Raw genomic sequence first — 16,110 nt, forward strand, 5'->3', positions numbered from 1 at the left:
TGTATTGGTAATAAGAAAGAACTTGCATTAATATAGTGCCTTTCACAACCTCAAGGCTTCCTAAAGCACTTTACAGTCAAATGGGGTACTTTTTGAAGCAGAGTCACTGTTATAATGTAGGAAAAGTGGCAGCCACATTGCGCACAGCAAGGTCCCATAATAGCAATGAGATGATGACCAGATTTTTTTTTTAGTGACATTGTTTGAGAGACACTGGGGAGAACGCTCCACATCTGTAGTGCAGATTCCCAGGAAGCACTATAAGTGGAATGGGCACTGCTATGCGAATGAGCCCCTACCTCCACCCCGGGGCAGCTTGGTCAGTAGCAGTGCCACCTGCAGCAGCTTCAGCAAACAACAGCTTGCCAGGAATTTCTAGTCCATAATCTTCAGCACGCCATTGCTGGTCATTATATTGTGTATCGTCCCTCAACAGTGTTTCTTAAATGACGTCTGATTTGATACATGGGGGTTACCAAATGTGAGTTAGAAGGCAGTGTAATCTCAGAGGTAAAGAGGAATGTTTGTCAGCTGTACAGCCAGATTGGATTTCTGCCTGTAATTCACTGATGGCTACCTAGCATTACTTATATGTAGTAGACAATAAATTAACTTTTTTCCAATAACTGGTGTTAATTTTGCCAGTTCGATGAGATCTTTATTGAGCTCCCAGATGTGGTGTTCAATGATGTAGCTCCTTACAAGATGCTGGTATAACAAAAGCAAAAGAAAAAACCCTGTCCTTTACATACAGCAATGTTACAGAATTATTTTCCATAATAAATTAAACACCCAAATACATAAAATGAGTCTCTAACTCAGGTTGAAATTTTAATTAGTGTATTTCCTTAACTACCAAACGAAAGTCAAATTGATAGCAGGCAATTAAACATCAAATACTAAACACAACAAAATTCTTCCTTTCTAAACGTGAACTAAATGAAAGAAAAACTGTCTTGAATCCTTCAAAGTGAAACACAGGACTTCCAGTGGCTGCTTCTACTGTTAGAATGGTTTCCCTACTGTTTGAAATGTTCAGAGTTGCTTCCGCCTCTGCCGACCCAACCCCTCCCCGTGAGAGAGAGAGAGCGAGAGAGACTGTAAGCATGATGAACTGATTGCTCAAGCAGAATACTTGCAATTCTGTCCTTATCAGCTCTATCAGGAAGCAGCATAATTTCATCTTGCCTTCTCAGTCAGCTCTGGGTGTATTTGATTGTCTGCGGATTTTGATATTTTATTTCTTTTTTTAAAAAAGGGATCTAGTTTCACTGATCATTAAAGTAAGCAAACAACAAAAGAAGAGACACAGCCAAGAGGGGCACAGTCGGTCAGGTGAGGCTGTGGACTAGCTGCTGTGTGCTGACAGATTGCCCAGAAAGGAGAGCCAGACTTAAACAACTGCACTTGAAAGAGATGCTCTGAGCTGAGGGAAGCCCGAAATCCAGAACGAATGTTGGAGCCAGTTGCTCTTGCCTGACCTGTGACCCCAGCATAGTCTGTGGCAGGTTGGAACTGCTAATGACAGCAGTGAGCAGCTGAGCTGTAAGGGCTGTCACTTTGCTTTTGTATAGCTTTTCATCTGGATGTGGACTAGAATGGATTAACAAGACCACTGGGGAGAACACAGTCAATTAAAAACGAAACATTAAAATATATTTCAAAGGTTTACTGAGATTACATTTCGGACTGCAATAAAGCTACAGCCCTGACTATAACCAACCAACTGCTAACAGGTACAGAAATTTTCTTTGTTTTTATTGAAGCTTTTTTTTTGTTTTACTGTGCTGTAAAAGCTGTTCCTCTGCTAACTGCTAGAGATTGTTGCCGTGGTGATTTGAGTGTAGTTATCGGGTGCCAAAGTTTACCCAAGTAAGATACAGCATCTATCAGAACGTATACAAAGCACATGCAATTTTACTCGGACTTTGCCAACAGTCGTTGGGAGAAAAGACGGAGGATCATTTACTATCACAATCTACAGTCCGTGCCTGGTTGAATTTATATTGTAACCTGAATCAAACAACTATTACTCCTGTTTGGTGACTTGGCTCAATCAACGCTGTTCGACGTGTCTGATATCTGCAAACGCTGCCTGGTGTGATGTACACATTGGAGGAATCGGTGACTCCTACCTTGCAGTATGTTTAAAATTAGTCTTTAGTTTCCAAAAAAAAATCGATCAGTCTCTGTGGTGATGCTAATGTGGCTGAGATGGAATGACCTTCACTCATTGTTTTTGTATTCAGAAGCTTTTATTAACTCTATTCTCTTCACATGATTACAATTCCACTTGAAATGTAATTAGAACAAATGAAGGATGTAGAAAAATAGGACAAATACAAATGCATAGCTATTTGCAAAGAGCAGGGAAGACCCAGGATCTGATATTTTATTTACATCGGCTATTTTGATGCCCATTTTTGGGACCAAAGTGGTGCTGGATTTGAAGGCTTATACCATTGATTTAGCACTTCAAATCTTTGGTGTCTGACAGAATGTGGACACACTGAACACAGCGACACAGACAGAATATCCTTTTTTGTTGTAAATGATTCTCTATATTATCCATTTAATGGAAAGTTTCATAATTTTCTTGAAAAATAAATATTTAACAGAAACTCATTTAGGATCTCCTCTAGGTCACATCTGGTGACCTACAGGATATTTTCCATGCTGAGACAGGATGATCCTTAACAAACTCTTATTATGGTGTGCTGTTCATTGCATTTGGAAAGGAGGAGGATAGTAACAGCTGCTGTCGTGGAAACTGTCTAATTATTGTCTTTCATAACAGAAAATTCAGGTTACTTCTAAGTCCTGAGATCTGGTAGTCCAAGTAAACAATTGAGGACTTTACATGATACCCATGTTTTTACATGTGACTAAACATTGCCAATCTCCCGCCACAGACAATGCAGCTTAATGAAATAACATTTAAAAAATGAGCAGGGAAGCAGATTAAAGGAGACTAGTTGAGTAGTAGGAAGAGATTTTGAAATTCTAAGGCTGTACCCATTGCTAATCCAAGCAACCAGTAAAACTATAAAGTCACTATTCTTTTTAAAGCATGTAACGCATGTTATCCTTCACTTGGAAAGTTCCTGATTCAACCACTAATGCTGCAACTTGTAATATTAAAAGGCAAGTGTTTATTGTGTAATAGCGATTCTGTGATTCAAATGCTTTTAAAGCTAAACATATGTTACAGCATTATTGTATTTATGTTTTTGTGTTGATTAATAGTTCCAGTATTTTCTTTGTCTAGTTTCAAAGATCAAAGCCAATAGAAATATCACATTTGTAATGCCTAGTATTTACATTTTTCCAATAAAGCTAACCTGTAGTCATTATAATAATAACCGGAGGACCCCTGCAATTATGAGCTAAGATTTTTACAAAATGTCTTCCTTAAATCTGTAAGCTACAACCAAACAATGAGGTAATCAGTTTACAATGAACAAACATAGATTAGTTCTTGATAGCTACAACAGATTAAATGCATTCAGTAATAAGTGTATGTTGCAGCCTAGAGTCCAGAAACATATTTTCTGCTTTTAGTTTGCGGTCCACACCAGATGAAAAGTAAAAATTCACTCATGCCTGGTATTGTAAGGCTCAGATACATTTGAATCTTAATTCCTCTCTTACAACATGCAGAGGGTAAATAGTAATGGTTCAGTCATCTCATACAACAAGGTTTGTATCCGTCTCACTGAACACATCAGATAAAAATAAAGTAATTCACATTCAGTTTAATCCACTCCACAATCAGTATTTTATTTGTACCTTATTCATGACTGTTGTACATATCTGCTGAAAATAAGTAGGTCATGCGATCGCTTCAATAGATTGACCCACATCCAAAACTAGAACAAGCTGTGTTGGTAATGGAGAAGCAGTGGCTAACTTTGCTCCGATGGGCACATTGCCTTACAACAATGTACAATTCCTGTGCAAATGGTGGAAAATTTCTGCATCATAAGCATGTGGTCCTGATATCAGGGTAATTCATTATAGGCATATATGTTATTTGGAGCATTCCTTTACAATTGCAAGATCCAAGTAATGGTCAAAGACCTAGGCCAGGAATTAGAGCTGCTCACTCTCCATCACTGTAAATTTTCCAGAAGTGTGGTGGAAACCCAATTTATGGGCATAAGCAAGGATTTACCACACTTCCAGTAAAGTTATGCTGGCAGAGTGGGAGCATCTCTGAGCAATCTCCGGGCCAGAATTGAAAAGATTAGGATTGAAGATGATATCAGTCAAGAAGTCAAACTTGGGTTTCAAAAGCCAAATAGCACAAAGGGAAGACTGAGGGTGGTAAGGAGTAGCACAGTTTTGAGATCTTGAGAAAGAATAGTGGAATGAATCTTAATTTCAAATGAAGAGGTAGGGGAGAGCAAAGTGAGATTGATGGTGTCTCCGGGGCTTAACACAAAATAAACAAGAATAGTAGCACGAGGGACCAGAACAATATCGATAAGTTAGAGGCAAAAATGCAGACACAGAGGTTGTGGGCATGAAGTGATAGAAGCATTATCAATATGATAAGTTTTTCTTCTGTCTTGTTCAGGAGTATGAGGAGCCTCCCTGGAAATGGGACCGACATTCAACTCTGAATGGTGTGTTGTTTTCGTTTTTACTTTTATTGCCTGAATTGAATTTTGTTAATTCATAATATTCCTATAACATTAAAATTCTGTATTTTGTCTCGTCAATAGCCAACAGCTGGAAGCTAGACTGGTTACTTTATTGTATCAGAATGCTAATTAGTAGGCAAAGGAGGATCATTGTACTCAATCTCAAACATTTTATGATATTGAGATGAAATGGTTCTCTGATCACTTAAATTGACAGCTTTGCAATGACTTACTTATGGCAGTTTTTGTAGCTTTGCAACAATGAAAAAACTGCAGTACATTGGTCAGTTGAAATAGCTCGTCACTGCTAAGTACTTTATTCCTTCAGAAAAGATTGTTTTCATTCAGTGTTGATGGTGAGCTATTCTAGCTTAATTGAATGATGAAAAATATATTGTTTGCCCGCCATTTTAAGGATGAAGCCCTCAGTAGCCATAACCTAGACTCGTGGTCTTGAGTAGTTGTCTCTTCTTCCTTCATAGCAAGAGGAGAAATAACTGTGACCTGAAGGAGAATATCAAGCTTCTTAGAGGCAGCTTTAGTGATGTGCTTACACACACATTGACACTGGAAAAACATAGTACTGAATGGCAGCATACTCATATAACATGCTATCTACAGACACAGTTAGAAAGAGTGCGGAACTGGCAGATCATCTAAACAATGTCCAAAGTAAATTATCCCACATTTCCAGATTTTCTGCTCCATACTTTACAACAAACTTTGGGTGAGATTTGTAACTCTGGGCAAAGAAGCTATATGTTTTTCCTCTTACTGTTATGGCGCACTATCTTCATGGGAAAAAAAACTGTTCAGTTCTAAAGAAGTGGGTGACATTGATTCTCATCAGTATGCCTCTTGCCTGTGGTATCAACATGCCAGAAATGATGCATAGCTATTTCTTTTGTTCCTCACCAAACAAAAAAAAAATTATACACCAAACAACTTTCCATTAAGATAAAATACCCTATAGCCTTTTTCGCCTTTTTTTTTTATTATCAAAGAAAAAGCTTTGAAACAACAAGATCCTGACTGGGCAAGGTAGCCAAAGTAATATTACACCATGATTGATAACTTCTTGCTTGAAAGTGAGAAATTCCTAAACAATAAATGTTTGGAATACAAGTTGTTTCTTCTAGAAGTACCTTTTTAAAGTAATAGCAAAGGCAGCATTAATTTCGATCAGTGCTGATTGTTTTAATCGTATTAAAATGGGGGATTTTTTTTCTTCCAAAGTGTTTTCTTCGAACTAATGATGTTGCATTTTGGAGCACCAATGTATGCATTTATCAGATTCTCTCCTCTCTGCACCACTGAGTTTCCAGGCTCTGCTAAGACATTTCAGGGAACTGCTGAGGAAAAGCCAGAGATCTCCTTAGTGAGTGGGAGGAAGACTTAGAATCAACACTGTACTGCTCTCACTATCCTTCTTGTGGCTGGTTTCAGAGTGGCAATGACAGAAGCCAGAAGCAAGTTAAACTGCATTCCCTCTCAGCCATGGTTCATCCAAAGAAACAGGAGATTCAAATAGGGCACAGTGAAAAAATGATTTGAAAACTGTAAACTTCATGAAGACTTACATTTTTACCACCATTGTACCATCGATTATTAATGGCTGAGATAATGAAGGTAGAACACTGAAGGCTTGCTTCCAGTTTTTAAAGAGGAGTTGTCTTTCTGTAAAAGTGATTGGTGAACTTCTTTTTCATTTGAAGATGTAGAGCAAGGTAATATAAATCCTATTGAAGTACGCCATAGTGTCTCTAGCAAAGATAATAATTATAGTGAAAATAATGAACAATTTATCATGTACTTTGTCTTCTCCAGTTAAAAATAAGAATTTGCTAAACATTTTTTCTAGAAGTAAAGTGTCCATTTAAATACAAACATATGAAAATGACAATTAGAAAAAGACCAGCCAGTCCATCAAGCATGCCTCACATTTATGAAAGCTGAAACGTTTTGACTGGACTCTTCCTGTGTCGGACACACAGCAGCCAATTTGCACACAGCCAACTCCCACAAACAGTGATGCGACAGTGACTAGTTAATCTGTTTATGTGATGTTCATTTAGGGATAAATATTGGCCAGGACACTGTGGATAGCTCCCCTGCTGTTTTCGAAAAAGTGCCGTGAAATCTTTAATGTCCTCCTGAGAGAGCAGATAAGGCCCTGGTTTGACATCTCAGCTAAAAGACAGCACCTCCTGCAGTGCAGCACTGTGTGAGTACCGCACTGGAATGTTAGCCTTGATTTTTGGGCTCTTGTAGGACTGGAAGCAAGACCTTCTGACCCAGAGGTGCGTGTGCCACCAACTGAGTCATAACCGACACTTAGGAAGCGAAAGACTCTGGAAAATGCCTCTCCGGCCCTCTCGAGTGATCAAAACCAGTCCAAGAAATCATATGGACCATGTGTTATCTGTTAATCCACTTACCTGCTATATGATGCGATCTCTGCACTAGTCAAGAACCCAGTCCGGCTCCCTATTGAAGACATGCAGAGAGTCAGCACCCACCACACCATCTGCCAAAGCATTGCAGACACAACACACCCAAATGGTTAGATAAGGCATGTTCCTATGGCTTGTAATAGTGTATACAAGTTCCCTGAGGCATTACTTACACTACAACTCAAAAAAAAAACACATAGGGAAAAAATCACCATATCATAGGACTCAAAACTAGATTTTAAAAATTAGCTAATGAATGTCTCAGTTGGTTAATGCACAACCGGCATAAGGCTGACAGACACAGCTAGCTCCAGTCCCTGGATAATGCTACTGGCTGACCTCAGTCTGTTTTTGATACTACAATTGGCTTCAGTGTCCCTGAGCTAGGGAAGAGGGTTGAAAAAAAATCAGCAGGATTTCAGCTCCTGATTTCTAGTGACCCTTATTTGGAAGTGCATGTTTGTGAACATTAGTGAGGATAGATTTGGGCTTAGCCGTGCCGCCCTTCAAGGTTGAGCAGGGACAAAAATGAAAAGAGAAAGAATATCAGAGGGCATGATTGTTTTTTGTACGGACCATGGAGTCAGGGTATAATGATGGAAAATTATTCCAGTTATGATCTTATAATAAGCACTTTTCATCAGACTGCTTTCAGGCAATATACCTATCAATTTTTAAAAATTCTTTCAAAAAAAGCCTGTCATTACCTCTGATGTGTCTCTGATTCCAGAAAGATGACAAGTGGCATTGTTCCTGTAACAGGGTGAGCAGGGACTGTAGCAAGTGGCCTTGCATCAGCAGCGTGCAGTGAATGAGGCCATGGCATTCAGCCAGGCCTGTTTCTGGGTCCGATATACAAGCACATGTAAGTGAGTAAGATTAGAGTTTCTGCTACAAAGGGGAGTCTGTTACCATGACAGATCTATTGGTTAAAGTTTTTGAAGGACCTACATAAAAATGATATGCATAGTACCTGATAGTACCTGAGGCAAAGAATAGAAGCCATCAGGAGGAGGAAAGAGGAAAAACAGTAGATGAGTTGCCTCAACCAAAACATGTAGAGTCTTTAGAATATGGATTAAGATCAGAATTGTCAGAGGTCACCATAAGTCTCGCTTTTCTATTTTATTAGAGGCCGGCAGATGTCTTGAGAAGGAACATGTAGTAATGGGCTTAACAATCTAGCAGCACTGAAGGGGTGTGAGCCTCAGATGGGAGGAGATTTCGTGATGGAGAGGTTAATACAGCTTTGGAGAGGTTAGTAATGGGCAACAATAACAACTTTCAATTATAAATGTGAAAAAGTTTGAAAGCACTTCACAGAAAAGTAATAAAAATTAAATGTAGGTCAAGCCAAAAAAGGAGAAATTAGGAGAGGTGACAAAAAGCTTGGTCCAAGATATGGGTTTTAAGGAAGATCTTAAAGGAGAAAAGGGAAATGGAGATGTGGATAACTTATGGAAGGAATTTTAAAGTGTGAGGGCTAGGTGGCTGAAGACATGGCCACGAACCTTAGGGCAAAGGAAACAGAGATGCACAAGAGGCCAGAGTGAGAGGAAAAGTGAGCAGGTGTTGTAGAGTTGGAAGACGTTACAGAGAAAGGCAGAGGTTAGACAACCAAGTAATTTAAATATAAGGATGAGAATTTTAAATTTGTGCCATTAGGAATTGGGAGCCCATGTTGTTCAGTCATGTACAGGGGTAGTGAATGAATGGGACTTGGTGCAGTGTAGGATATGGACAGCAGAGTTTTGGATAAGCTGAAGTTTGCACAGAGTAGTGGATGAGAGGTTGTCCAGGAGACCATTGGAACAGTCATGCCTGAAGGTGACAAAGGAATGGATGTAGGTTTCATCGACAGAATTGCTGAAGTGTGGATGGAGGCAGTTAATGTTTCATGGGTAAAAGTAGGTAGGTTTTGTGATAGCCCTGAAGAGAGCCCTGAGTTGCATAAGATGCTGAGGTTAAGAACAGCCTAGTTCAGCCTAAGACAGTGGTTCGAGAAGGGCTGGAATCAGTGACAAGATTTGCGGTGGAGGCCTAAGATGATGGATTTGATCTGCTTAATGTTCAACTGGAGGAAATTACAGCTCTTTCACAAATGTATATCAGACAAGTTGTCTGATTACACACAGAGGCAGTCTGCAGATGATGTCACCAAGAGGCAGCATGTAGATAAGCAAGGTAAGGGAACGAAGGAACAATCCTTGCGGTTCTCCAGAGATAACTGTGTGTAGGTGGGGTGGGGCAGGAAGAGAAACCACTATTAGAGATAATCTGGCTATGGTCAAATAGGTAAAAGTGTACCCATGCAAGGGCAGTCTGACTGAGCTGGACAATGTAGGAGAGGTTTTAGAGGAGAATGGTGTGGTCAAATGTGTCAAAGGCTGCAGTAGGTTGAGGGTTAATGCACCACACACACAGTCATAGGAAGTGCCATTCATGGCTTTAATTAGGTCCATTGCTGTGCCGTGGGAGGGTTCGAAATCTGATGGAGAGATTCAAAGAGAGAGTTGCAGGAGCAATGGACATGGATTTGGGAGGCATCAACTTATTCAAGGAGCTTGGAGAGGAAAAGGAAGTTGGAGTTGCGGCAGTAATTTGCAATGACATAGGTAGGAGAAGAGGCAATGACAACAGTTTTGAAGTGGAGAGGGGCAGTAACTGAGGAGAAGGAACCATTTTCGATGTTAGCTAGCATGGGGGCAAGATGGGAAACTGTATAGTCGGTATTTAAGTGGGAATGAGGTTATGTGAGCATTACTTTAGTGGGAATCATGGAATATGAAATCAGAGTGCATGGGGGAAGATGGGAGAGAAAGTGGAAAGAGATGGGGGTTCAGGCTGAGAAGGGCCTTGGAAGAACTAATGTGGAAACAGCATAAGTTATGATGGAATACATTAGATAATATTAAAGTCTAGCCCAGTCAGGAGCAGCTATTTTCTTATATATTCAACAGTTCTGAAGTTTCAGGGTAGCTGAGTAACTGAGCTCTTGATCAGAAATGTTTGATTTTCTTGCAAAGCTTACACACTAGGCCCCGATTTTAACTCTGTGTAAGTGAATGGGTTTTGAGTGACTTAAAATCTTGCTCTTGAATTTGGCCAGTTCTGCAGATTAGAATGAAATGTGTGGAAAAATGAGATGTTCTCTTTCAAGGTAGGGAGGAAAAGAAAAGACTTGGACCAGCTCATCATTTGCTTTGCTTCTCCTGCTACTCAATTCTGGAGAGCTTTGACCATGATTCTGGTGAAGTCCATTATTCAGAACATCCCACCTTGAGAGGACAAAGCATAGAAATACATACCATTTACATATAAAATGTAGAAATCTCCTGAGATGATCTGTGGATGTGCCTGTTATCTTTTCATGTCACAATCCAGGAATAAAGACATCACTTTTATAATTGGGCGTAACCAGCTTTGCTGATAACTTACATCAAACTCCAGGCCATGAACCATGGCACTGGATGTGATTTAATTTAATTTAATTTAATCTAATTGTACAGTTTAATTTTGCTGTTTGTGGTGCTTGGTATTTGTTTGCACAGTCAGGGACCTAACGGATAACAATTCCTTTTTAAATCAGCAGCAACCTATTTCATACTTAATTTAAATGCTGGCTTGATATTTATAAATGTATAAATACAGTTTATCACATGCAGATGGTGAACATATTTGGAAACTGCTGGTCACCAAATGCATGACATTTCTATTCAGTATTCCCTGGGTAGCATTCTGGCTCAGGATAATGGCCGACAACAATTGTTTTCAATGTGACTTGTTCTTAAAGACATATTTACAATTTTCCCTTAATGGCCCATTTGATAAAAGGCACTCAGCCAAAGACACCAGGAAGTCTCAATGCTCAACCCCTGTTCTGTGCTGAGTTGGTTGATTTAAAGTAGTGACATTAGCATTAATAACCCCATCAAATTTTGTTTGATAATGCTCCTGTGAAGCGCCTTGGGACCTTTTACTGTGTTAAAGATGCTATATGAATGTAAATTGTTATCGTCAGCAAAGGAACATCCAGCCAGAGTACCTGATTGCAATCTCATGATTCCAATTAGAAAGTGCACATTTATAGACTGCTGGTGCAACTTGGGGAAAATAAAGCTATAATATTTTTTTAAAAGGCTATTTAAACTGTCAGTGTGTAAGAAAGAAAAACTTGCATTTATGTAGCGCCTTTCATGCCCACTGGATATCTCGAAGCGCTTTACAGCCAATAAAGTACTTTTGAAGTGTAGTCACTGTCGTAATATAGGAAACACAGCAGCCAATTAGCACACAAGTTCCCACGAACCGCAATGTGACAATGACCAGATAATCTGTTTCAGTGATGTTGGTTGAGTGATAAATATTGATCAGGATACCAGGGATAACTCCCCTGCTCTTCTTCAAAATAGTGCCGTAGGATCTTTTATGTCCACTCAAGAGGGCAGATGGGGCCTCTGTTTAACATCTCATCCAAAAGACTGCCCCTCTGACTGGGCAGCACTAGCACTCCCTCAGTACTGCTAACCTCACCAATGCGCCCCCCCCCCCCTTAGACTTTGTCGCCAAGATCCTGGCAACCCCGACCCAACTTACCTTTCTGCTCCCAGTGGTGCTGCTGGTACTGTAGAGCTGCCAGGCATTCAACTGACCGGCAGCTCTGGAGGTGGGAGCTCGTCCCTTAACTGGACAGTATCCTCAACAGCGAGCAGTTAATTGACTGCCCACCATCAAGTAGCTACAGGGTTCTGATGGAGGGCCAAGGTGGGTTCTCCATCTGCCTTCCAGCCCATCGCCAAAATAAAATTCATCCCGGTGAGTGCAAAATTCACAATTTGTTTCTTAAATTCCAGAAAGTTTTACCCCTTTAAGAATAAATATAAGGCATTATGCTTTAAGGTACATTTTTGAGTCCGTTTTTAATCTCAAATGAAACCTTATTGAGTCTAGCTTCCGAAGTATAATGTCACCTTCATCACTGTGGATCAGTGCCTATCAATTCCTTTTAAGGGAAGGAGACAGCATCACATGTCCATTGGATGAAATGGTCCACTGTGTGTTAGTAGAATGGAACACTTATCAGACTATTTATAGGGCAGGGGTCTGAAAGTGAATACTTACAAGCCTTGATTACTTTGTTATTTTGTGCTGACATAGTAAAAATAAATAATCTCTAACATCAATAACTGGAATGAAATTTTAAGCTATTTATTTTGTCAAATGACCCACTAGCACATTACGTCTGTGCACATTAGTCACCTACTTGCCGGTGCTGTATTCTCCTTTTGTAGTGGTGCTACCTTAGAAAATGAAATTGGTCTATGCCAGCAGCGCGAAATGGGCTTGTGGCAAATCAGCAACCAATTTGTCATTGCTTCAGGTTTTATTTTCTATTTACTTGGAAAATATTGCCAAATATGCCAGCAAAAGTGACTAGGAAAGAAGTCTTCAAAAAGAGTTGGAATTATTGTTCTATAAACTTCAGTGGAAAGAAGATGTAGTGCAGTGAAAAGTTGGCTGTTAATTCACTATGAACCTGTTTCACAATGCTGATCCAGGCCAGTTTCATCTCCCCTTGACTTGAAGGCCCAAGGAATTACCTTGAGTTAGATCCTCTGAACAAATAAATATGTACAGGAAGGACACTAACTCAGTTGCTAGAGTTAGTGGACTAGAACATGCAAAATAAAACCAATATTATAGAAAACATGAGGGTAAACAGAAATAAATGTAACAGCTATTTTAACTTCAGAATAAGTCTATAAAAGGAATCGCTGCTGAGAGGAATTTATCATGTACTAAGGTGACTTGACAAGCTGTGACATCTTGGCTTCGCAGGAGATGTGATATCTAATCAAAGCAGGAAAATAAATGATTGGTTTGGCTTTGCTCTCATTGCTACATCCACTGGGTACATTTTATTGGTTAGTTTTGAACTCTTGCACATTGGTACTAGTTTGGTTGCTAAGGAAGAATTTGTTGTGTACTGTGAGATTATCATTAGTATGTGGTTAAGGGAATATAGGTGTCAGGAATTTAAATCGTGAGCATGTAATATAATGCCTATATTTAATGGAAATTGTCTCCCATGGGTGTTATCTCAGGACCTAAACAATGGTGTTATATTTTCAGCCCCATGCCCTATAATTAGAGCTAAGGGTTCCATTCAACTAATATGCAGTCAACCATTTCATGCAATGTAGCATGACTCTAATACTAAATATAGAGAAAATATACATGGCCAATATATGATTTGTTCGCAGAGAGCAGCATGACTGCTTTAGCCATAAATAATTCCTCTTAAACATGTTCTTTGATTTTAAATTTATATTTATCCCATCACCAATTTTAAAAGTTATTTACCTCTCCTTTTTAATCACTTCACCCATAACAATGTACTCCATTCTCCAGACCTAGAGGTCAGAGAGATAACCTGCTCCTCGGTCTCTCTCTCTCTCTTAATCCAGTCTTTCTTTCCCTCTCTGTATTTCTCTTCCTGTGCCTGATTTTACATTGAATTTGCCCCTTTTACTTCATCCTTCTTCCCAGACCTTCTTGTGTTTATTTTCCAATCCTTAAATCTCATTGGTTAAGGAGACACCTTGTTGCTTGTCCTGTTCAGTTAGGTTCTAAAAGCTCTGCTTCTCTCATTGCAATGTTATCAGCTCACACTTTCAGCCACATACTGGGCAAAATTATATTGAGCTGAATGATACCAGGCAAGTCTAACTCATGACAGACACCATTAGATGCCCAGTAACAGCAAATTCTGGTCTAATAATACTCTGTGTTCATGATTGTTCAAGGCATTTATTCTGTTAATTTACTTATAATTCATTTTAGTGTTTATCATCTGATTAAGTATACTGATCTGAGTATGTGTTACATTTTGATTAAACCCTATTAAAAAAACAAGGACTGAAGGGAAATTGCCAGCAATGGAAAGCACAAGTGAACTGAACCTATAGTAATTAAATGATGTGCTAAATTTATAAAAATTACGTGGCATTAGGCAGTCCAGTCATACAACAGACTGCCACATACAGACAATAGCAAATACTTGCACTTATCTGGGAAAATATCCCACACATGTCACAGTGGCATAATCAAACAAAAAATGGATGCTAAACCAAAGAGGGAGATATTAGGAGGGGCCGCCAACAGCTTGGCTAAAGTCATGAGAGATGGAGAGGTTGAGGGGTTTAGGAAGGGAATTCTAGAGCCTGGGTCAACGATGGAGCTGAGAAAGGAGAGGGAAGGAGGTTGTGTCTGTTATTCTCAAATAGTAAGTGCCCAATCTTCCTCATGGAAGCTATTATTTTCCCACAGGGAATTTTTTTTAAAGGGCCAATTTGTAACTACTGTGCAAATATAGCAACTTCACGCCATGCAATGCATGTCAACGGTGAAGCAGAAAATAAAATCCTGTTTTTGCAAAGCTGATGGTAGAATGGCGCAACTTGGACAGCAACTTTTCAATATTTGTGTTTGACCACAAATCTGCCCCTTCGCTGAAGTCGCTCTACCATTGATGTGTAAATAACGACGAGAATTAGCCTCACCGTTATTGTGACAGCAAAATCTGGGCCATTGTTTTTCAACCCAGAATCAAATCTTTATTTAGAAAACCACTATTTCTTGAGTCTCTCCCATCTGGCAGCTTTACCAACTGACTCAGGTTAGCAGGAGCAGCTCTGATACAAAATCCAAATTCTAGTGCAATCACATGGTTTTGGGTTATTCCCAAATACTCTCAATCAAGGTTTTTCTGGCTTGCAGCATTTCGGTTACTTGTCTTCATTGCATGAAGCTTCTGAATTTCACCGAAAATAATTTTTAAGGATGAACAGGCTGCTGGCTTTATTATTTCTGCACTCAATTTTCTACTCCTGCCACTCCAGCTAACTATTCCATCCCTGGTGCCCTCCATTCCCATGCTTCTACTTTCTTCCCTAACTCTCCTTTCTTGTCACACATAATGTTGAACCTTTGAATGCAGTGCTTCCTTGCCACTTTCCCCAACTAGCCCATATTCCACTCACACCACCTAAACAACTGGCTATTTTCTGTACCATTCCCACACACTGCATTGATTCAACTATATCCTACACGACTTGCGGAAATCATTACCAAATCTCCACCCCACATCTGCTCCAACCCAGTCAATGGCTCCAACTGCTGCTGAACCAGCAACTGCATCTCTCACACCTCCAATCCATGCCCACCTGCTCCATCCATTCCTCACCTGGTTTTCTCTTGTTCACACTGCTTTACCTCCCACTTCTTGCCCCATTTGCTATCCCTATTCCACTGCACTAGCCACTCTCTTACATGCTTCACCTCTTTATGGCTGTCTCTCTCTCATTTCCAACAACCAAATCCAGCTCTACATTTTGGATCTCTACCATACCTTACCAGCTGCGCTCACCTGCTCCATTACCACTCTCCCACTCACCCCACTACCAAGCCACACCATAACACCATGCAGATCATCATGCAAAGTAAATCTCAACAAAAAGAAAAACAAAGCCAGTCATTTTCTGATAGATTCATCCAACTCAGAAGCAAGACATTTACAACCGGTTACATCTACTCACTAATTGACCCGAGGAACTCACAAACAGTTACAATTGTTTAGATTTGCTAATTTAGATTCCTCCCTCTCAGGGAATATTTGAACTTTGGCCAGATTCCATACTTCACACCCCAGTTTGCAAACAACACTAAAAGTAGTGTGATACTGTGATATGAGGCGGCCAATAACCTATTTGTCATTATGACCATACCATTATCAATAAGGCCACTGGTCTATAGTAAATTATTTTCCATGGAAACCTCAAGTCAGTGACCTTCCTTGTGAGTTATCCTATCTCTCTAACTTATAAAGTTGAAACCATGACCCTGATTTTGATGGCTTCTGCCCAGCAGGATCAGATTGTTAATGCTCTGACAAACACAATGGAACAGATACTGCCCCAGTCTTGTTCCTGTTCTTATTCCTATTCCCATTC

General features: G+C 39.7%; 1 protein-coding gene across 7 annotated transcripts in view; it reads left to right on the forward strand.

Moving 5' to 3' along the window:
• Positions 1 to 1,098: 1,098 nt before the first annotated feature.
• LOC137379673 (protein shisa-like-1) overlaps positions 1,099 to 16,110 on the forward strand; it is a 152,911-nt gene continuing 137,899 nt past the window's right edge. For 2 of the 7 annotated variants that reach the window (XM_068050859.1, XM_068050852.1), the window contains exons 1-2: positions 1,099 to 1,736; positions 4,580 to 4,628. The gene's annotated coding sequence lies outside the window, so the exon portion shown is untranslated. Of the gene's footprint in view, positions 1,737 to 4,579; positions 4,629 to 7,829; positions 7,965 to 8,231; positions 8,357 to 16,110 lie in introns of all 7 variants that reach the window. The other 5 variants (XM_068050857.1, XM_068050855.1, XM_068050853.1 and 2 more) reach the window with 4 other exon arrangements.

This window comes from Heterodontus francisci, chromosome 18 (genome assembly GCF_036365525.1).
Source record: "Heterodontus francisci isolate sHetFra1 chromosome 18, sHetFra1.hap1, whole genome shotgun sequence".
NCBI lineage: Eukaryota > Metazoa > Chordata > Chondrichthyes > Heterodontiformes > Heterodontidae > Heterodontus > Heterodontus francisci.